The following is a 25,551-nucleotide window of genomic DNA, read 5'->3' on the forward strand; positions in this document are numbered from 1 at the left end:
CAGTCATGTATGTAGCATTTAATGAAAACGGAATATCATGTAGATGGAATGTATTCAAATTACATATCTCTAGGTTAGAATTCGCTCCAAGAGGGTTTTTCTGGGATCAAAGTGTGATTCTTGAAACTGGTGATAGGAAGAAGCTACGAAGTCAAAGTAAATATTTCAGAGTGCATACGTAACTTGTTTGGTGCTAGAAACACCAGTCATGCGCATGTTCACAACTCAGAAATGCATGTTTGAGGAATCCATGATGCATGAATCATGTTCGTAGTACGGAATGCCATGGTTATGTAAACAATGCAAATTACATGTGTATTGGTGAGATTTCGCTCAAAGAGTGTTTTCTGTTGCCAAAAGTCCGATTTTAGATCTTGGTGATAGAAAAAACTATGAAGTCCGAGTAAATATTTCTAAGCCTATATACGCCTTGTTTGGTGGATGAAAGGTCAGTAATCTTCATGCTCACAAGCCAGAAACGTATGATTGCCGAATCCGTCATACATGTAGCATGTACGGAACCCGGAATGCCATGTTGTTGGAATTCATGTAAATTACACATCTGTAAGGTGGAAATCGCTCCAGAACAATTTTTCTGTGAAAAATGCACGAATTCGAACCTGGTGTTAGGGAAAGCTTGTTAAAATGTGTACACGTGTCTAGATGAAAATATTCCTTTTATAGAGGTTGAAAGATTATTAATCCAGATGCCCTCAAATCAGGAATGCTTGTTTGTCGAATCCGTCTTGTATGTAGCATGTTCGGAACACGGAATATTATGTAGATGTAATGTAATCAAATTACATATCCCTAAGGAAGAATTTGCTCAAGAGGGTTTTTGTGGGATCAAAGTGTGATTCTTGTAACTGGTGATAGGAAGAAGCTACAAAGTCAAAGTAAATATTTCAGAGAGAATAAGTAACTTGTTTGGTAGTTGAAACATTAGTCATGCGCATGTTCACAATTCAGAAATTCATGTTTGAGGAATCCATGATGCATGGACATGTTCGTAATACGGAATGCCATGGTTATGTAAACAATGTAAATTACATATGTATTGGTGAGAATTCGCTCAAAGTGTGTTTTCTGGAGGAAATTTGTCCGTTTTTAGTACCTGGTAATAGGAAAAACTATGAAGTCAGAGTAAATACGTCTAAGTCTATATACGCCTTGTTCGGAGGATGAGAGGTCAGTAATCCACATGCTCACAAGTCAGAAACGCATGATTGCCAAATCCGTCATACATGTAGCATGTACGGAACCCGGAATGCCATATTGTTGGAATTCATGTAAATTACATATCTGTTAGATTGAAATCGCTCCAGAACTATTTTTCTATGAAAAAAGCAGGAATTCGAAACTGGTTTTAGGGAAAGTTTGTGAAAATGTGTACACGAGTCTAGATGATAATATTCCTTTAATAGAGGATGAAAGATTAGTAATCCACATGCTCTCAACTCAGGAATGCATGTTTGTCAAATCTTTAATGTATGTAGCATGTAAGGAAAACGGAATATCATGTAGATGGAATCTATTCAGATTACATATCTCTAGGTTAGAATTCGCTCCAAGAGGGTTTTTCTGGGATCAAAGTGTGATTCTTGAAACTGGAGATAGGAAGAAGCAACGAAGTCAAAGTAAATATTTCAGAGTGCATATATAACATGTTTGGTGGTTGAAACATCAGTCATGCGCATGATCACAACTCAGAAATGCATGTTTGATGAATCCGTGATGCATGAAACATGTTCGTAATACGGAATGCCATGGTTATTTAAACAATGCAAATTACATGTGTATTGGTGAGATTTCGCTCAAAGAGTGTTTTCTTGTGCCAAATGACCGATTTTATAACCTGGTGATAGAAAAAACTATGAAGTTCGAGTAAATATTTCTAAGCCTATATACACCTTGTTTGGTGGATGAAAGGTCATTAATCCACATGCTCACAATCCAGAAACGTATGATTGCCGAATCCGTCATACATGTAGCATGTACGGAACCCGGAATGCCATGTTGTTGGAATTCATGTAAATTACACATGTGTTAGGTGGAAATCGCTCCACAACAATTTTTCTGTGAAAAATGCATCAATTCGAACTTGGTGTTAGGGAAAGCTTGTGAAAATGTGTACACGTGTCTAGATGAAAATATTCCTTTTATACAGGATGAAAGATTAGTATTCCACATGCTCTCAACTCAAAATGAATGTTTGTTAAATCAGAAATGTATGTAGCATGTACGGATCACGGAATATCATGTAGATGGAATCTATTCAAATTACATATCTCTAGGGTAGGATTCGCCCCAAGAGGGTTTTTTGGGGATCAAATTGTGATTCTTGAAACTCGTGATTGGCAGAAACTACGAAGTTAAAATAAATATATCAACATGCATAGGTAACTTGTTGGGTGTTTGAAACTTCAGTCAGGCACATGTTCACAACTCAGAAATGCATGTTTGTGGAATCCGTGATGCATGAAACATGTTAGTAGTACGGAATGCCATGGTTATGTAAACAATGCAAATTACATGTGTATTGGTGAGATTTCGCTCAAAGAGTGTTTTCTGGTGCCAAATGTCCGATTTTAGAACCTGGTGATAGGAAAAACCTATGAAGTCAGAGTAAATATGTCTAAGTCTATATACGCCTTGTTCGGAGGATGAAAGGTCAGTAATCCACATGCTCACAAGTCAGAAATGCATGATTGCCAAATCCGTCATACATGTAGCATGTACGGAACCCGGAATTCCATGTTGTAGGAATTCATGTAAATTACATATCTGTTAGTTTGAAATCGCTCCAGAACTATTTTTCTGTGAAAAAAGCAGGAATTCAAAACTGGTTTTAGGGAAAGCTTGTGAAAATGTGTACACGTGTCTTGATGAAAATATTCCTTTTATAGAGGATGAAAGATTAGTAATCCACATGCTCTAAACTCAGAAATGCATGTTTGTCAAATCCGTCATATATGTAGCATGTAAGGAACACGGAATATCAAGTAGATGGAATCTATTCAAATTACATATCTCTAGGTTAGAATTCGTTCCAAGAGGTTCTTTCTGGGATTAAAGTGTGATTCTTGAAACTGGTGATAGCAGAAACTACGAAGTCAAAATATATATACCAAAGTACATAGGTAACTTGTTTGGTGATTTAGCTTCAGTCATGTGCATGTTCACAACTCAGAAATGCATGTTTGAGGAATCCCTGATGCATGAAACATGTTCGTAATACGGAATGCCATGGTTATGTAAACAATGAAAATTACATGTGTATTGGTGAGATTTTGCTCAAAGAGTGTTTTTTGCTGCCAAATGTCCGATTTTAGAACCTGGTGATAGGAAAATCTATGAAGTCAGAGTAAATGATTCTAAGTGTATATACACCTTGTTTGGTGGATGAAAGGTCAGTAATCCACATACTAACAAGACAGAAACTCATGATTGCCGGATCCGTCATGCATGTAGTATGTACGGAACCCAAATGCCATGTTGATGGTGTTCATGTAAATTACATACCTATTACGTAGAAATCGCTCCAGAACTATTTTTCTGTCAAAAATGCACGAATTCGAAACTTGTATTAGGGAAAGCATGTTAAAATGTGTACACGTGTCTAGATGAAAATATTCCTTTTATAGAGGATGAAAGATTGGTAATCCAGATTACCTCAACTCAGGAATGCATGTTTGTCGAATCTGTCATTTATGTAGCATGCACGAAACACGGAATATCTTGCAGATGGTATCTATTCAAATTACATATCTCTAGGGTAGAATTCGCTCTAAGAGGGTTTTTGTGGGATCAAAATTTGATTCTTGAAACTGGTGATAGGAAGATGCTACCAAGTCAAAGTAAATATTTCAGAGTGCATAGGTAACTTGTTTGGTGGTTGAAACATCAGGCATGCGGATGTTCACATCTCAGAAATGCATGTTTGAGGAATTCGTGATGCATGAAACATGTTCGTAATACGGAATGCCATGGTTATGTAAACAATTTAAATTACATTTGTATTGGTGAGAATTCGCTCAAAGAGTGTTTTCTGGTGCCAAAAGTCCGATTTTAGAACCTGGAGATAGGAAAAACCTATGAAGTCAGAATAAATATTTCTAAGTGTATATATGCCTTGTATGGTGAATGAAAGTTCAACAATCCACATGCTCACAACTCAGAGACTCATGTTTTCGTATCTGTCATGCATGTAGCATGTACGGAGCCCGGAATGCCATGTTGATGGAATTCATGTAAATTACATATCTGTTAGGTGGATATCGCTCCAGAAGTATTTTTCTGTGAAAAAGCACGAATTTCAAACTGGTGCTAGGGAAAGCTTGTGAAAATGTGTACACGTGTCTAGATGAAAATATTCCTTTTATAGAGGATGAAAGATTAGTAATCCAGATGCCCTCAACTCTGGAATGCATGTTTGTCGAATCCGTCATGTATGAAGCATGTAATGAACACGAAATATCATGTAGATGGAATCTATTCAAATTACATATCTCTAGGGTAGAATTCGCTCCAAGAGGGTTTTTGTGGGATCAAAGTGTGATTCTTGAAACTGGTGTTAGGAATAAGCTATGAAGTCAAAGTAAATATTTCATAGTGCTTAGGTATCTTGTTTGGTGGTTGAAACATCAGTCATACGCATGTTCACAACTGAGAAATTCATGTTTGAGGAATCCGTGATGCATGAAACATGTTCGTAATACGGAATGCCATGGTTTTGTAAAAAATGTAAATTGATGCGTGTTGGTGAGAAATCACCCAAAGAGTGGATTCTGGTGCCAAATCTCTGATTTAAATCCTGGTGATAGAAAAAAACATATGAAGTCAGGGTAAATATTTCTAAGTGTATATATGCCTTGTTTCGTGGATGAAAGATCAGTAATCCACATGCTCACAACTCAGAAACACATGTATCCTGAATCCATCATGCATGTAGCAAGTACGGAACCCGGAATGCCATGTTGATGGAATTCATGTAAATTACATATCTCTTAGGTGGAAATCGCTCCTGAAGTATTTTTCAGTGAAAAATGCACGAATTAAAACCTGGTGATAGTGAAAGCTTGTGAAAATGTGTACACGTGTCTAGATGAAAATGTTCCTTTTATACAGGATGAAAGATTAGTAATCCACATGCTCTCAACTCAGGAATGCATGTTTGTCGAATTCGTCATGTATGTAGCATGTAAGGAACACGGAATATCATGTAGATGGAATCTATTCAAATTACATATCTCTAGGGTAGAATTCGCTCCAAGAGTGTTTTTCTGGGATCAAAGTGTGATTCTTGAAACTGGTGATAGGAAGATGCTACCAAGTCAAAGTTAATATTTCACAGGGCATAGGTAACTTGTTTGGTGGTTGAAACATCAGTCATGCGGATGTTCACAACTCAGAAATGCATGTTCTAGGAATCCGTGATTCATGAAACATGTTCGTTATACGGAAATTCATGGTTATGTAAACAATGTAACTTACATGTGTATTGGTGAGAATTCGCTCAAAGAGTTTTTTCTGGTGCCAAATGTCCGATTTTAGAACCTGGTGATAGAACAAATCTATGAAGTCAGAATGAATATTTCTAAGTTTATATAAGCATTTTTTGGTGGATGAAAGATCAGTAATCCACATGCTCACAAGTCAGAAACGTATGATTGCCGAATCCGTCATACACGTAGCATGTATGAACTCGGAATATCATGTAGATGGAATCTATTCAAATTAAATATCTCTAGTGTATTATTTGCTCCAAGAGGGTTTTTTTGGGATTAATGTGTGATTCTGAAACTGGTGATAGGAAGAAGCCACAAAGACAAAGTAGATATTTCAATGTGCATACGTATCTTGTATGGTTGAAACATCAGTCATGCACATGTTCACAACTCAGAAATGCATGTTTGAGGAATCTGTTTTGCATGAAACATGTTCAGAATACGGAGTGCCACGGTTATGTAAACAATGTTTTACAAGTGTATTGGTGAGAATTCGCTCAAAGAGTGTTTTCAGGTGCCAAATGTCCGATTTTAGAAACTGGTGAAAGAAAAAATCTATGAAGTCACAGTAAATATTTCTATGTCTATATACGCCTTGTTCGGTGGATGAAAGGTCAGTAATCCACATGCTCACAAGTCAGAAACACATGATTGCCGAATCCGTCATACATGTAGCATGTACAGAACCCGGGAATACCATGTTGTTGAAATTCATGTAAATTGCATATCTGTTAGGTGGAAATCGCCCCAGAATACATTTTCTGAGCAAAAAGCACGAATTCGAAACTGGTGTAGAGAAAGCTTGTGAAAATGTGTACACGTGTCTAGATGAAATTTTCCCTTTAATAGAGGATGAAAGATCAGTAATCCAGATGCTCTCAACTCAGGAATGCATGTTTGTCATATCCGTCATATGTGTAGCATGTACGAAACACGGAATATCGTGTAGATGGAATCTATTCAAATTACATATCTCTAGGTTAGAATTCGCTCCAAGAGGGTTTTTCCGGGATCAAAGTTTGATTCTTGAAACTGGTGATAGGAAGAATCTATGAAGTCAAAGTAAATATTTCAGAGTGCATAGGTAACCTGCTTTGTGTTTGAAACATCAGTCATACGCATGTTCACAACTCAGAAATTCATGTTTGAGGAATCCATGTTGCATGAATCATGTTCGAGATACAGAAGGCCATGGTTATGTAAACAATGAAATTTACGTGTGTATTGGTGAGAATTCGCTCAAAGAGTGTTTTCTGGTGCCAAATGTCCGATTTTAGAACCTGGTGATAGGAAAAACCTATGAAGTCAGAGTAAATATTTTTAGTCTATATACGCCTTGTTCGGAGGGTGAAAGGTCAGTAATCCACATGCTCACAAGTCAGAAACGCATGATTGTCGAATCCGTCATGCATGGAGCATGTACAGAACTCGGAATGCCATGTTGATGGAATTCATGTAAATTACATTCCTATTAGGTGGAAATCGCTCCAGAACAATTTTTCTGTGAAAAATGCACGAAATAGAGGAAAGCATGTTAGGTGTTAGGGAAAGCATGTTAAAATGTGTACACGTGTCTAGATGAAAATGTTCCTTTTATACAGGATGAAAGATTAGTAATCCACATGCTCTCAACTCAGGAATGCATGTTTGTCGAATTCGTCATGTATGTAGCATGTAAGGAACACGGAATATCATGTAGATGGAATCTATTCAAATTACATATCTCTAGGGTAGAATTCGCTCCAAGAGGGTTTTTCTGGGATCAAAGTGTGATTCTTGAAACTGGTGATAGGAAGATGCTACCAAGTCAAAGTTAATATTTCACAGTGCATAGGTAACTTGTTTGGTGGTTGAAACATCAGTCATGCGGATGTTCACAACTCAGAAATGCATGTTCTAGGAATCCGTGATTCATGAAACATGTTCGTTATACGGAAATTCATGGTTATGTAAACAATGTAAATTACATGTGTATTGGTGAGAATTCGCTCAAAGAGTTTTTTCTGGTGTCAAATTTCCGATTTTAGAACCTGGTGATAGAAAAAACCTATGAAGTCAGAGTAAATAATTCTAAGTGCATATATGCATTTTATGGTGGATGAAAGTTCAATAATCCTCATGCTCACAACTCAGAGACTCATGTTTTCTTTTCAGTCATGCATGTAGCATGTACGGAACCCGGAATGCCATGTTGATGGAATTTATGTAAATTACATATCTGTTAGGTGGAAATCGCTCCAGAATTATTTTTCTGTGAAAAAAGCACGAATTCCAAACTTGTGCTAGGGAAAGTTTGTGAAAATGTGTTCACGTGTCTAGATGAAAATATTCCTTTAATAGAGGATGAAAGATTTGTAATCCAGAAGCCCTCAACTCAGGAATGCATGTTTGTTGAATCCGTCATGTATGTAGCATGTACGGAACACGGAATATCATGAAGATGGAATCTATTCAAATTATATATCTCTAGGGTAGAATTCGCTCCAAGAGAGATTTTCTGGGATCAAAGTGTGATTCTTGACTCTGGTGATAGGAAGAAGCCTCCAAGTGAAATTAAATATTTCAAAGTGCACAGGTAACATGTTTGGTGGTTGAAACATCAGTCATGCGCATGTTCACAACTCGCAAATTCATGTTTGAGGAATTCTTGATGTATGAAACATGTTCGTAATACGGAATTCCATGGTTATGTAAACAATGTAAATTACATGTGTATTGGTGAGAATTCGCTCAAAGAGTGTTTCCTAGTTTCAAATCTCCGATTTTAGAACCTGGTGATAGAAAAAACCTATGAAGTCAGAGTAAATATTTCTCAGTGTATATATGCTTTGTATGGTGGATGAAAGTTCAATAATCCACATTTTCACAAGTCAGAAACCTATGATTGCCGAATCCGTTATACATGTAGCATGTACGGAACCAGGATTGCCACGTTGTTGGAATTCATGTAAATTACATATCTGTTAGGTGGAAATCGCTCCAGAAAAATTTTTCTATGAAAAATGCATGAATTAGAACTTGGTGTTAGGGAAAGCTTTTGAAAATGTGTACACGTGTTTACATGATAATATTCCTTTTATAGAGGATGAAAGATTAGTAATCCACATGCTCTCAACTCAGGAATGCATGTTTGTCAAATCAGTCATGTATGTAACATGTAATGAACACGGAATATCATGTAGATGGAATCTATTCAAATTACATATCTCTAGGTTAGAATTCGCTCCAAGAGGGTTTTTCTGGGATCAAAGTTTGATTCTTGAAACTGGTGATAGAAAGAAGCAACCAAGTCAAAGTATATATTTCAAAGTGCATAGGTACTTGTTTGGTGGTTGTAACATCAGTCATGCGCATGTACACAACTCAGAAATGCATGTTTGAGGAATCCGTGATGCATGAAACATGTTCGGAATACGGAATGCCATGGTTATGTAAAAAATGTAAATTCATGTGTGTTGGTGAGAATTCACTCAAAGAGTGTATTCTGGTGCCAAACCTCTGATTTAAAACATGTTGATAGAAAAAAACATATGAAGTCAGAGTAAATATTTCTAAGTTTATATATGCCTTGTTTCGTGGATGAAAGATCAGTAATCCACATGCTCACAACTCAGAAACACATGTATCCGGAATCCATATGCATGTAGCAAGTACGGAACCCGGAATGCCATGTTGATGGAATTCATGTAAATTACATATCTGTTAGGTGGAAATCGCTCCTGAAGTATTTTTCAGTGAAAAATGCACGAATTCAAACCTGGTGTTAGTGAAAGCTTGTGAAAATGTGTACACGTGTCTAGATGAAATTATTCCTTTTATAGAGGATGAAAGATTAGTAATCCAGATGCCCTCAACTCAGGAATGCATCTATGTTGAATCCGTCATGTATGCAGCATGTAAGGAACACGGAATATCATGTAGATGGAATCTATTCAAATTACATATCTCTAGGGTAGAATTCGCTCCAAGAGGGTTTTTCTGGGATCAAAGTTTGATTCTTGAAACTGGTGATAGGAAGAAGCTATGAAGTCAAAGTTAATATTTCAGAGTGCATAGGTAACCTGCTTTGTGTTTGAAACATCAGTCATACGCATGTTCACAACTCAGAAATTCATGTTTCAGGAATCAATGTTGCATGAATCATGTTCGTAATACAGAACTCCATGGTTATGTAAACAATGTAAATTACGTGTGTATTGGTGAGAATTCGCTTAAAGAGTGTTTTCTGGTGCCAAATGTCCGATTTTAGAACCTGGTGATAGGAAAAACCTATGAAGTCAGAGTAAATATTTTTAGTCTATATACGCCTTTTTCGGAGGGTGAAAGGTCAGTAATCCACATGCTCACAAGTCAGAAACGCATGATTGTCGAATCCGTCATGCATGGAGCATGTACAGAACCCGGAATGCCATGTTGATGGAATTCATGTAAATTACATACCTATTAGGTGGAAATCGCTGCAGAAAAATTTTTCTGTGAAAAATGCACGAATTAGAGGAAAGCATGTTAGGTGTTAGGGAAAGCATTTTAAAATGTGTACACGTGTCTAGATGAAAATATTCCTTTAATAGAGAATGAAAGATTAGTAATCCAGATGCTCTGAACTCAGGAATGCATGTTTGTCAAATCAGTCATGTATGTAGCATGTAATGAACACGGAATATCATTTAGAAGGAATCTATTCAAATTAAATATCTCTAGGTTAGAATTCGATCCTAGAGGGTTTTTCTAGGATCAAAGTGTGATTCTTGACACTGGTGATAGGAAGAAACAACCAAGTCAATGTATATATTTCAAAGTGCATAGGTACTTGTTTGGTGGTTGTAACATCAGTCATGCGGATGTTCACAACTCAGAAATGCATGTTTGAGGAATCCGTGATGCATGAAACATGTTCGGAATATGGAATGCCATGGTTATGTAAAAAATTTAAATTCATCTGTGTTTGTGAAAATTCGCTCAAAGAGGGTTTTCTGGTGCCAAACCTCTGAATAAAACCTGGTGATAGAAAAAAACATATCAAGTCAGAATAAATATTTCTAAGGGTATATATGCCTTGTTTCGTGGATGAAAGATCAGTAATCCATATGCTCAAAACTCAGAAACACATGTATCCCGAAACCATCATGCATGTAGCAAGTACGGAACCCGGAATGCCATGTTGATGGAATTCATGTAAATTACATATCTGTTAGGTGGAAATCGCTACTGAAGTATATTTCAGTGAAAAATGCACGAATTCAAACCTGGTGTTAGTGAAAGCTTGTGAAAATGTGTACACGTGTCTAGATGAAAATAGTCCTTTTATAGAGGATGAAAGATTAGTAATCCAGATGCCCTCAACTCAGGAATGCATGTGTGTCAAATCAGTCACGTATGTAACATGTAATGAACACGGAATATCATGTAGATGGAATCTATTCAAATTACATATCTCTAGGGTAGAATTCGCTCCAAGAGGATTTTTGTGGGATCAAAGTGTGATTCTTGAAACTGGTGATAGGAAGAAGCTACGAAGTCAAAGAAAATATTTCAGAGTGCATAGGTAATTTGTTTGTTGGTTGAAAGATCATTCATGCGTATGTTCACAACTCAGAAATGCATGATTGAGGAATTCGTGATGCATGAAAAATTGTCGTAATATGTAATTCCATGGTTATGTAAACAATGTAAACTACATTTGTATTGGTGAGGATTTGTTCAAAGTGTGTTTTCTGGTGCCAAATGTCCGATTTTAGAACCTGGTGATAGAACAAATCTATGAAGTCAGAATGAATATTTCTAAGTTTATATAAGCATTTTTTGGTGGATGAAAGATCAGTAATCCACATGCTCACAAGTCAGAAACGTATGATTGCCGAATCCGTCATACACGTAGCATGTATGAACTCGGAATATCATGTAGATGGAATCTATTCAAATTAAATATCTCTAGTGTATTATTTGCTCCAAGAGGGTTTTTTTGGGATTAATGTGTGATTCTGAAACTGGTGATAGGAAGAAGCCACAAAGACAAAGTAGATATTTCAATGTGCATACGTATCTTGTATGGTTGAAACATCAGTCATGCACATGTTCACAACTCAGAAATGCATGTTTGAGGAATCTGTTTTGCATGAAACATGTTCAGAATACGGAGTGCCACGGTTATGTAAACAATGTTTTACAAGTGTATTGGTGAGAATTCGCTCAAAGAGTGTTTTCAGGTGCCAAATGTCCGATTTTAGAAACTGGTGAAAGAAAAAATCTATGAAGTCACAGTAAATATTTCTATGTCTATATACGCCTTGTTCGGTGGATGAAAGGTCAGTAATCCACATGCTCACAAGTCAGAAACACATGATTGCCGAATCCGTCATACATGTAGCATGTACAGAACCCGGGAATACCATGTTGTTGAAATTCATGTAAATTGCATATCTGTTAGGTGGAAATCGCCCCAGAATACATTTTCTGAGCAAAAAGCACGAATTCGAAACTGGTGTAGAGAAAGCTTGTGAAAATGTGTACACGTGTCTAGATGAAATTTTCCCTTTAATAGAGGATGAAAGATCAGTAATCCAGATGCTCTCAACTCAGGAATGCATGTTTGTCATATCCGTCATATGTGTAGCATGTACGAAACACGGAATATCGTGTAGATGGAATCTATTCAAATTACATATCTCTAGGTTAGAATTCGCTCCAAGAGGGTTTTTCCGGGATCAAAGTTTGATTCTTGAAACTGGTGATAGGAAGAAGCTATGAAGTCAAAGTAAATATTTCAGAGTGCATAGGTAACCTGCTTTGTGTTTGAAACATCAGTCATACGCATGTTCACAACTCAGAAATTCATGTTTGAGGAATCCATGTTGCATGAATCATGTTCGAGATACAGAAGGCCATGGTTATGTAAACAATGAAATTTACGTGTGTATTGGTGAGAATTCGCTCAAAGAGTGTTTTCTGGTGCCAAATGTCCGATTTTAGAACCTGGTGATAGGAAAAACCTATGAAGTCAGAGTAAATATTTTTAGTCTATATACGCCTTGTTCGGAGGGTGAAAGGTCAGTAATCCACATGCTCACAAGTCAGAAACGCATGATTGTCGAATCCGTCATGCATGGAGCATGTACAGAACTCGGAATGCCATGTTGATGGAATTCATGTAAATTACATTCCTATTAGGTGGAAATCGCTCCAGAACAATTTTTCTGTGAAAAATGCACGAAATAGAGGAAAGCATGTTAGGTGTTAGGGAAAGCATGTTAAAATGTGTACACGTGTCTAGATGAAAATGCTCCTTTTATACAGGATGAAAGATTAGTAATCCACATGCTCTCAACTCAGGAATGCATGTTTGTCGAATTCGTCATGTATGTAGCATGTAAGGAACACGGAATATCATGTAGATGGAATCTATTCAAATTACATATCTCTAGGGTAGAATTCGCTCCAAGAGGGTTTTTCTGGGATCAAAGTGTGATTCTTGAAACTGGTGATAGGAAGATGCTACCAAGTCAAAGTTAATATTTCACAGTGCATAGGTAACTTGTTTGGTGGTTGAAACATCAGTCATGCGGATGTTCACAACTCAGAAATGCATGTTCTAGGAATCCGTGATTCATGAAACATGTTCGTTATACGGAAATTCATGGTTATGTAAACAATGTAAATTACATGTGTATTGGTGAGAATTCGCTCAAAGAGTTTTTTCTGGTGTCAAATTTCCGATTTTAGAACCTGGTGATAGAAAAAACCTATGAAGTCAGAGTAAATAATTCTAAGTGCATATATGCATTTTATGGTGGATGAAAGTTCAATAATCCTCATGCTCACAACTCAGAGACTCATGTTTTCTTTTCAGTCATGCATGTAGCATGTACGGAACCCGGAATGCCATGTTGATGGAATTTATGTAAATTACATATCTGTTAGGTGGAAATCGCTCCAGAATTATTTTTCTGTGAAAAAAGCACGAATTCCAAACTTGTGCTAGGGAAAGTTTGTGAAAATGTGTTCACGTGTCTAGATGAAAATATTCCTTTAATAGAGGATGAAAGATTTGTAATCCAGAAGCCCTCAACTCAGGAATGCATGTTTGTTGAATCCGTCATGTATGTAGCATGTACGGAACACGGAATATCATGAAGATGGAATCTATTCAAATTATATATCTCTAGGGTAGAATTCGCTCCAAGAGAGATTTTCTGGGATCAAAGTGTGATTCTTGACTCTGGTGATAGGAAGAAGCCTCCAAGTGAAATTAAATATTTCAAAGTGCACAGGTAACATGTTTGGTGGTTGAAACATCAGTCATGCGCATGTTCACAACTCGCAAATTCATGTTTGAGGAATTCTTGATGTATGAAACATGTTCGTAATACGGAATTCCATGGTTATGTAAACAATGTAAATTACATGTGTATTGGTGAGAATTCGCTCAAAGAGTGTTTCCTAGTTTCAAATCTCCGATTTTAGAACCTGGTGATAGAAAAAACCTATGAAGTCAGAGTAAATATTTCTCAGTGTATATATGCTTTGTATGGTGGATGAAAGTTCAATAATCCACATTTTCACAAGTCAGAAACCTATGATTGCCGAATCCGTTATACATGTAGCATGTACGGAACCAGGATTGCCACGTTGTTGGAATTCATGTAAATTACATATCTGTTAGGTGGAAATCGCTCCAGAAAAATTTTTCTATGAAAAATGCATGAATTAGAACTTGGTGTTAGGGAAAGATTTTGAAAATGTGTACACGTGTTTACATGATAATATTCCTTTTATAGAGGATGAAAGATTAGTAATCCACATGCTCTCAACTCAGGAATGCATGTTTGTCAAATCAGTCATGTATCTAACATGTAATGAACACGGAATATCATGTAGATGGAATCTATTCAAATTACATATCTCTAGGTTAGAATTCGCTCCAAGAGGGTTTTTCTGGGATCAAAGTTTGATTCTTGAAACTGGTGATAGAAAGAAGCAACCAAGTCAAAGTATATATTTCAAAGTGCATAGGTACTTGTTTGGTGGTTGTAACATCAGTCATGCGCATGTACACAACTCAGAAATGCATGTTTGAGGAATCCGTGATGCATGAAACATGTTCGGAATACGGAATGCCATGGTTATGTAAAAAATGTAAATTCATGTGTGTTGGTGAGAATTCACTCAAAGAGTGTATTCTGGTGCCAAACCTCTGATTTAAAACATGTTGATAGAAAAAAACATATGAAGTCAGAGTAAATATTTCTAAGTTTATATATGCCTTGTTTCGTGGATGAAAGATCAGTAATCCACATGCTCACAACTCAGAAACACATGTATCCGGAATCCATATGCATGTAGCAAGTACGGAACCCGGAATGCCATGTTGATGGAATTCATGTAAATTACATATCTGTTAGGTGGAAATCGCTCCTGAAGTATTTTTCAGTGAAAAATGCACGAATTCAAACCTGGTGTTAGTGAAAGCTTGTGAAAATGTGTACACGTGTCTAGATGAAATTATTCCTTTTATAGAGGATGAAAGATTAGTAATCCAGATGCCCTCAACTCAGGAATGCATCTATGTTGAATCCGTCATGTATGCAGCATGTAAGGAACACGGAATATCATGTAGATGGAATCTATTCAAATTACATATCTCTAGGGTAGAATTCGCTCCAAGAGGGTTTTTCCGGGATCAAAGTTTGATTCTTGAAACTGGTGATAGGAAGAAGCTATGAAGTCAAAGTAAATATTTCAGAGTGCATAGGTAACCTGCTTTGTGTTTGAAACATCAGTCATACGCATGTTCACAACTCAGAAATTCATGTTTCAGGAATCAATGTTGCATGAATCATGTTCGTAATACAGAACGCCATGGTTATGTAAACAATGTAAATTACGTGTGTATTGGTGAGAATTCGCTTAAAGAGTGTTTTCTGGTGCCAAATGTCCGATTTTAGAACCTGGTGATAGGAAAAACCTATGAAGTCAGAGTAAATATTTTTAGTCTATATACGCCTTTTTCGGAGGGAGAAAGGTCAGTAATCCACATGCTCACAAGTCAGAAACGCATGATTGTCGAATCCGTCATGCATGGAGCATGTACAGAACCCGGAATGCCATGTTGATGGAATTCATGTAAATTACATACCTATTAGGTGGAAATCGCTGCAGAAAAATTTTTCTGTGAAAAATGCACGAATTAGAGGAAAGCATGTTAGGTGTTAGGGAAAGCATTTTAAAATGTGTACACGTGTCTAGATGAAAATATTCCTTTAATAGAGGATGAAAGATTAGTAATCCAGATGCTCTGAACTCAGGAATGCATGTTTGTCAAATCAGTCATGTATGTAGCATGTAATGAACACGGAATATCATTTAGAAGGAATCTATTCAAATTAAATATCTCTAGGTTAGAATTCGATCCAAGAGGGTTTTTCTAGGATCAAAGTGTGATTCTTGACACTGGTGATAGGAAGAAACAACCAAGTCAAAGTATATATTTCAAAGTGCATAGGTACTTGTTTGGTGGTTGTAACATCAGTCATGCGGATGTTCACAACTCAGAAATGCATGTTTGAGGAATCCGTGATGCATGAAACATGTTCGGAATATGGAATGCCATGGTTATGTAAAAAATTTAAATTCATCTGTGTTTGTGAAAATTCGCTCAAAGAGGGTTTTCTGGTGCCAAACCTCTGAAAAAAACCTGGTGATAGAAAAAAACATATCAAGTCAGAATAAATATTTCTAAGGGTATATATGCCTTGTTTCGTGGATGAAAGATCAGTAATCCATATGCTCAAAACTCAGAAACACATGTATCCCGAAACCAACATGCATGTAGCAAGTACGGAACCCGGAATGCCATGTTGATGGAATTCATGTAAATTACATATCTGTTAGGTGGAAATCGCTACTGAAGTATATTTCAGTGAAAAATGCACGAATTCAAACCTGGTGTTAGTGAAAGCTTGTGAAAATGTGTACACGTGTCTAGATGAAAATAGTCCTTTTATAGAGGATGAAAGATTAGTAATCCAGATGCCCTCAACTCAGGAATGCATGTGTGTCAAATCAGTCACGTATGTAACATGTAATGAACACGGAATATCATGTAGATGGAATCTATTCAAATTACATATCTCTAGGGTAGAATTCGCTCCAAGAGGATTTTTCTGTGATCAAAGTGTGATACTTGAAACTGGTGATAGGAAGAAGCTACGAAGTCAAAGAAAATATTTCAGAGTGCATAGGTAATTTGTTTGTTGGTTGAAAGATCATTCATGCGTATGTTCACAACTAAGAAATGCATGATTGAGGAATTCGTGATGCATGAAAAATTGTCGTAATATGTAATTCCATGGTTATGTAAACAATGTAAACTACATTTGTATTGGTGAGGATTTGTTCAAAGTGTGTTTTCTGGTGCCAAATGTCCGATTTTAGAACCTGGTGATAGAACAAATCTATGAAGTCAGAATGAATATTTCTAAGTTTATATAAGCATTTTTGGTGGATGAAAGATCAGTAATCCACATGCTCACAAGTCAGAAACGTATGATTGCCGAATCCGTCATACACGTAGCATGTATGAACTCGGAATATCATGTAGATGGAATCTATTCAAATTAAATATCTCTAGTGTATTATTTGCTCCAAGAGGGTTTTTTTGGGATTAATGTGTGATTCTGAAACTGGTGATAGGAAGAAGCCACAAAGACAAAGTAGATATTTCAATGTGCATACGTATCTTGTATGGTTGAAACATCAGTCATGCACATGTTCACAACTCAGAAATGCATGTTTGAGGAATCTGTTTTGCATGAAACATGTTCAGAATACGGAGTGCCACGGTTATGTAAACAATGTTTTACAAGTGTATTGGTGAGAATTCGCTCAAAGAGTGTTTTCAGGTGCCAAATGTCCGATTTTAGAAACTGGTGAAAGAAAAAATCTATGAAGTCACAGTAAATATTTCTATGTCTATATACGCCTTGTTCGGTGGATGAAAGGTCAGTAATCCACATGCTCACAAGTCAGAAACACATGATTGCCGAATCCGTCATACATGTAGCATGTACAGAACCCAGGAATACCATGTTGTTGAAATTCATGTAAATTGCATATCTGTTAGGTGGAAATCGCCCCAGAATACATTTTCTGAGCAAAAAGCACAAATTCGAAACTGGTGTAGAGAAAGCTTGTGAAAATTTGTACACGTGTCTAGATGAAATTTTCCCTTTAATAGAGGATGAAAGATCAGTAATCCAGATGCTCTCAACTCAGGAATGCATGTTTGTCATATCCGTCATATGTGTAGCATGTACGAAACACGGAATATCATGTAGATGGAATCTATTCAAATTACATATCTCTAGGTTAGAATTCGCTCCAAGAGGGTTTTTCCGGGATCAAAGTTTGATTCTTGAAACTGGTGATAGGAAGAAGCTATGAAGTCAAAGTAAATATTTCAGAGTGCATAGGTAACCTGCTTTGTGTTTGAAACATCAGTCATACGCATGTTCACAACTCAGAAATTCATGTTTGAGGAATCCATGTTGCATGAATCATGTTCGAGATACAGAAGGCCATGGTTATGTAAACAATGAAATTTACGTGTGTATTGGTGAGAATTCGCTCAAAGAGTGTTTTCTGGTGCCAAATGTCCGATTTTAGAACCTGGTGATAGGAAAAACCTATGAAGTCAGAGTAAATATTTTTAGTCTATATACGCCTTGTTCGGAGGGTGAAAGGTCAGTAATCCACATGCTCACAAGTCAGAAACGCATGATTGTCGAATCCGTCATGCATGGAGCATGTACAGAACTCGGAATGCCATGTTGATGGAATTCATGTAAATTACATTCCTATTAGGTGGAAATCGCTCCAGAACAATTTTTCTGTGAAAAATGCACGAAATAGAGGAAAGCATGTTAGGTGTTAGGGAAAGCATGTTAAAATGTGTACACGTGTCTAGATGAAAATATTCCTTTTATAGAGGATGAAAGATTGGTAATCCAGATGACCTCAACTCAGGAATGTATGTTTGTCGAATCCGTCATATATTTAGCATGCACGAAACACGGTATATCTTGTAGATGGAATCTATTCAAATTACATATCTCTAGGGTAGAATTCGCTCTAAGAGGGTTTTTGTGAGATCAAAGTGTGATTCTTGAAACTGGTGATAGGAAGATTCTACCAAGTCAAAGTAAATAATTAAGAGTGCATAGGTAACATGTTTGGTGGTTGAAACATCAGTCATGCGGATGTTCACAACTCAGAAATGCATGTTTGAGGAATTCGTGATGCATGAAACATGTTCGTTATACGGAATTCCATGGTTATGTAAACAATGTAAATTACATGTGTATTGGTGAGAATTCGCTCAAAGAGTGTTTCCTGGTGTCAAATGTCCGATTTTATAACCTGGTGATAGAAAAAACCTATGAAGTCAGAGTAAATTTTTCAAAGAGTATATATGCCTTGTATGGTGGATGAAAGTTCAATAATCCACATGCTCACAACTCAGAGACTCATGTTTTCGTATCTGTCATGCATGTAGCATGTACGGAACCCGGAATGCCATGTTGATAGAATTCATGTAAATTACATATCTGTTAGGTGGAAATCGCTCCAGAAGTATTTTTCTGTGAAAAAAGCCCGAATTACAAACTGGTGCTAGGGAAAGCTTATGAAAATGTGTACAAGTATCTAGATGAAAATATTCCTTTTATAGAGGATGAAAGATTAGTAATCCAGATGCCCTCAACTCAGGAATGCATCTATGTTGAATCCGTCATGTATGCAGCATGTAAGGAACACGGAATATCATGTAGATGGAATCTATTCAAATTACATATCTCTAGGGTAGAATTCGCTCCAAGAGGGTTTTTCCGGGATCAAAGTTTGATTCTTGAAACTGGTGATAGGAAGAAGCTATGAAGTCAAAGTAAATATTTCAGAGTGCATAGGTAACCTGCTTTGTGTTTGAAACATCAGTCATACGCATGTTCACAACTCAGAAATTCATGTTTCAGGAATCAATGTTGCATGAATCATGTTCGTAATACAGAACGCCATGGTTATGTAAACAATGTAAATTACGTGTGTATTGGTGAGAATTCGCTTAAAGAGTGTTTTCTGGTGCCAAATGTCCGATTTTAGAACCTGGTGATAGGAAAAACCTATGAAGTCAGAGTAAATATTTTTAGTCTATATACGCCTTTTTCGGAGGGAGAAAGGTCAGTAATCCACATGCTCACAAGTCAGAAACGCATGATTGTCGAATCCGTCATGCATGGAGCATGTACAGAACCCGGAATGCCATGTTGATGGAATTCATGTAAATTACATACCTATTAGGTGGAAATCGCTGCAGAAAAATTTTTCTGTGAAAAATGCACGAATTAGAGGAAAGCATGTTAGGTGTTAGGGAAAGCATTTTAAAATGTGTACACGTGTCTAGATGAAAATATTCCTTTAATAGAGGATGAAAGATTAGTAATCCAGATGCTCTGAACTCAGGAATGCATGTTTGTCAAATCAGTCATGTATGTAGCATGTAATGAACACGGAATATCATTTAGAAGGAATCTATTCAAATTAAATATCTCTAGGTTAGAATTCGATCCAAGAGGGTTTTTCTAGGATCAAAGTGTGATTCTTGACACTGGTGATAGGAAGAAACAACCAAGTCAAAGTATATATTTCAAAGTGCATAGGTACTTGTTTGGTGGTTGTAACATCAGTCATGCGGATGTTCACAACTCAGAAATGCATGTTTGAGGAATCCGTGATGCATGAAACATGTTCGGAATATGGAATGCCATGGTTATGTAAAAAATTTAAATTCATCTGTGTTTGTGAAAATTCGCTCAAAGAGGGTTTTCTGGTGCCAAACCTCTGAAAAAAACCTGGTGATAGAAAAAAACATATCAAGTCAGAATAAATATTTCTAAGGGTATATATGCCTTGTTTCGTGGATGAAAGATCAGTAATCCATATGCTCAAAACTCAGAAACACATGTATCCCGAAACCAACATGCATGTAGCAAGTACGGAACCCGGAATGCCATGTTGATGGAATTCATGTAAATTACATATCTGTTAGGTGGAAATCGCTACTGAAGTATATTTCAGTGAAAAATGCACGAATTCAAACCTGGTGTTAGTGAAAGCTTGTGAAAATGTGTACACGTGTCTAGATGAAAATAGTCCTTTTATAGAGGATGAAAGATTAGTAATCCAGATGCCCTCAACTCAGGAATGCATGTGTGTCAAATCAGTCACGTATGTAACATGTAATGAACACGGAATATCATGTAGATGGAATCTATTCAAATTACATATCTCTAGGGTAGAATTCGCTCCAAGAGGATTTTTCTGGGATCAAAGTGTGATTCTTGAAACTGGTGATAGGAAGAAGCTACGAAGTCAAAGAAAATATTTCAGAGTGCATAGGTAATTTGTTTGTTGGTTGAAAGATCATTCATGCGTATGTTCACAACTAAGAAATGCATGATTGAGGAATTCGTGATGCATGAAAAATTGTCGTAATATGTAATTCCATGGTTATGTAAACAATGTAAACTACATTTGTATTGGTGAGGATTTGTTCAAAGTGTGTTTTCTGGTGCCAAATGTCCGATTTTAGAACCTGGTGATAGAACAAATCTATGAAGTCAGAATGAATATTTCTAAGTTTATATAAGCATTTTTGGTGGATGAAAGATCAGTAATCCACATGCTCACAAGTCAGAAACGTATGATTGCCGAATCCGTCATACACGTAGCATGTATGAACTCGGAATATCATGTAGATGGAATCTATTCAAATTAAATATCTCTAGTGTATTATTTGCTCCAAGAGGGTTTTTTTGGGATTAATGTGTGATTCTGAAACTGGTGATAGGAAGAAGCCACAAAGACAAAGTAGATATTTCAATGTGCATACGTATCTTGTATGGTTGAAACATCAGTCATGCACATGTTCACAACTCAGAAATGCATGTTTGAGGAATCTGTTTTGCATGAAACATGTTCAGAATACGGAGTGCCACGGTTATGTAAACAATGTTTTACAAGTGTATTGGTGAGAATTCGCTCAAAGAGTGTTTTCAGGTGCCAAATGTCCGATTTTAGAAACTGGTGAAAGAAAAAATCTATGAAGTCACAGTAAATATTTCTATGTCTATATACGCCTTGTTCGGTGGATGAAAGGTCAGTAATCCACATGCTCACAAGTCAGAAACACATGATTGCCGAATCCGTCATACATGTAGCATGTACAGAACCCAGGAATACCATGTTGTTGAAATTCATGTAAATTGCATATCTGTTAGGTGGAAATCGCCCCAGAATACATTTTCTGAGCAAAAAGCACAAATTCGAAACTGGTGTAGAGAAAGCTTGTGAAAATTTGTACACGTGTCTAGATGAAATTTTCCCTTTAATAGAGGATGAAAGATCAGTAATCCAGATGCTCTCAACTCAGGAATGCATGTTTGTCATATCCGTCATATGTGTAGCATGTACGAAACACGGAATATCATGTAGATGGAATCTATTCAAATTACATATCTCTAGGTTAGAATTCGCTCCAAGAGGGTTTTTCCGGGATCAAAGTTTGATTCTTGAAACTGGTGATAGGAAGAAGCTATGAAGTCAAAGTAAATATTTCAGAGTGCATAGGTAACCTGCTTTGTGTTTGAAACATCAGTCATACGCATGTTCACAACTCAGAAATTCATGTTTGAGGAATCCATGTTGCATGAATCATGTTCGAGATACAGAAGGCCATGGTTATGTAAACAATGAAATTTACGTGTGTATTGGTGAGAATTCGCTCAAAGAGTGTTTTCTGGTGCCAAATGTCCGATTTTAGAACCTGGTGATAGGAAAAACCTATGAAGTCAGAGTAAATATTTTTAGTCTATATACGCCTTGTTCGGAGGGTGAAAGGTCAGTAATCCACATGCTCACAAGTCAGAAACGCATGATTGTCGAATCCGTCATGCATGGAGCATGTACAGAACTCGGAATGCCATGTTGATGGAATTCATGTAAATTACATTCCTATTAGGTGGAAATCGCTCCAGAACAATTTTTCTGTGAAAAATGCACGAAATAGAGGAAAGCATGTTAGGTGTTAGGGAAAGCATGTTAAAATGTGTACACGTGTCTAGATGAAAATATTCCTTTTATAGAGGATGAAAGATTGGTAATCCAGATGACCTCAACTCAGGAATGTATGTTTGTCGAATCCGTCATATATTTAGCATGCACGAAACACGGTATATCTTGTAGATGGAATCTATTCAAATTACATATCTCTAGGGTAGAATTCGCTCTAAGAGGGTTTTTGTGAGATCAAAGTGTGATTCTTGAAACTGGTGATAGGAAGATTCTACCAAGTCAAAGTAAATAATTAAGAGTGCATAGGTAACATGTTTGGTGGTTGAAACATCAGTCATGCGGATGTTCACAACTCAGAAATGCATGTTTGAGGAATTCGTGATGCATGAAACATGTTCGTTATACGGAATTCCATGGTTATGTAAACAATGTAAATTACATGTGTATTGGTGAGAATTCGCTCAAAGAGTGTTTCCTGGTGTCAAATGTCCGATTTTATAACCTGGTGATAGAAAAAACCTATGAAGTCAGAGTAAATTTTTCAAAGAGTATATATGCCTTGTATGGTGGATGAAAGTTCAATAATCCACATGCTCACAACTCAGAGACTCATGTTTTCGTATCTGTCATGCATGTAGCATGTACGGAACCCGGAATGCCATGTTGATAGAATTCATGTAAATTACATATCTGTTAGGTGGAAATCGCTCCAGAAGTATTTTTCTGTGAAAAAAGCCCGAATTACAAACTGGTGCTAGGGAAAGCTTATGAAAATGTGTACAAGTATCTAGATGAAAATATTCCTTTTATAGAGGATGAAAGATTAGTAATCCAGATGCCCTCATCTCAGGAATGCCTGTTTGTCGAATCCGTCATGTATGTAGCATGTACGGAACACGGAATATCATCTAGATGGAATCTATTCAAATTATGTATCTTTAGGGTAGAATTCGCTCCAAGAGGGTTTTTCTGGGATCAAAATGTGATTCTTGAAACTGGTGAAAGGAATAAGCTATGAAGTCAAAGTAAATATTTCATAGTGCTTAGGTATCTTGTTTGGTGGCTGAAACATCAGTCATACGCATGTTCACAACTGAGAAATTCATGTTTGAGGAATCAATGATGCATGAAACATGTTCGTAGTACGGAATGCCACGGTTATGTAAACAATGTAATTTACATTTGTATTGGTGAGAATTCGCTCAAAGAGTGTTTTCTGGTGCCAAATGTCTGATTTTCGATCCTGGAGTTAGGAAAAACCTATGAAGTCACAGTAAATATTTCTAAGTCTATATACGCCTATTTCGGTGGATGAAAGGTCAGTAATCCACATGCTCACAAGTCAGAAACGCATGATTGCTGAATCCGTCATACATGTAGCATGTAAGGAACCCGGGATGGCCATGTTGTTGGAATTCATGTAAATTGCATATCTGTTAGGTGGAAATCGCCCCAGAATACTTTTTCTGTGAAAAAAGCACGAATTCGAAACTGGTGTAGGGAAAGCTTGTGAAAATGTGTACACGTTTCTAGATGAAAATATTCCTTTTTAGAGGATGAAAGATTAGTAATCCAGATGCTCTCAACTCAGGAATTCATTTTTGTCAATACAGTCATGTATTTAGCATGTAATGAACACGGAATATCATGTAGATGGAATCTATTCAAATTAAATATCTCTAGGTTAGAATTCGTTCCAAGAGGGTTTTTCTGGGATCAAAGTGTGATTCTTGACACTGGTGATAGGAAGAAACAACCAAGTCAAAGTATATATTTCAAAGTGCATATGTACTTATTTGGTGGTTGTAACATCAGTCATGCGCATGTTCACAACTCAGAAATGCATGTTTGAGGAATCCGTGATGCATGAAACATGTTCGGAATTCGGAATGCCATGATTATGTAAAACATTTAAATTCATCTGTGTTGGTGAAAATTCGCTCAAAGAGTGTTTTCTGGTGCCAAACGTCTGATTAAAACCTGGTGATAGAAAAAAACATATGAAGTCAGAGTAAATATTTCTAAGGGTATATATGCCTTGTTTCGTGGATAAAATATCAGTAATCCATATGCTCACAACTCAGAAACACATGTTTCCCGAATCCATCATGCATGTAGCAAGTACGGGACCCGGAATGCCATGTTGATGGAATTCATGTAAATTACATATCTGTTAGGTGGAAATCGCTCCTGAAGTATTTTTCAGTGAAAAATGCACGAATTCAAACCCGGTGTTAGTGAAAGCTTGTGAAAATGTGTAAACGTGTCTAGATGAAAATATTCCTTTTATAGAGGATGAAAGATTAGTAATCCAGATGCCCTCAACTCAGGAAAGCATGTGTGTCAAATCAGTCACGTATGTAACATGTAATGAACACGGAATATCATGTAAATGAAATCTATTCAAATTACATATCTCTAGGGTAAAATTCGCTCTAAGAGGATTTTTCTGGGATCAAAATGTGATTCTTGAAACTACTGATAGGAAGAAGCTACGAAGTCATAGTAAATATTTCAGAGTGCATAGGTAATTTGTTTGTTGGTTGAAAGATCAGTCATGCGTATGTTCACAACTCAGAAATGCATGTTTGAGGAATTCGTGATGCATGAAAAATGGCCGTAATACGTAATTCCATGGTTATGTAAACAATGTAAACTACATTTGTATTGATGAGAATTTGTTCAAAGTGTGTTTTCTGGTGCCAAATGTCCGATTTTAGAACCTGGTGATAGAACAAATCTATGAAGTCAGAGTGAATATTTCTAAGTTTATATAAGCATTTTTTGGTGGATGAAAGATCAGTAATCCACATGCTCACAAGTCAGAAACGTATGATTGCCGAATCCATTATACATGTAGCATGTACGGAACCCGGATTGCCACGTTGTTGGAATTCATGTAAATTATATATCTGTTAGTTGG

Source organism: Vicugna pacos, unplaced genomic scaffold, assembly GCF_048564905.1.
Source record: "Vicugna pacos unplaced genomic scaffold, VicPac4 scaffold_20, whole genome shotgun sequence".
NCBI classification, from domain to species: Eukaryota; Metazoa; Chordata; class Mammalia; order Artiodactyla; family Camelidae; genus Vicugna; species Vicugna pacos.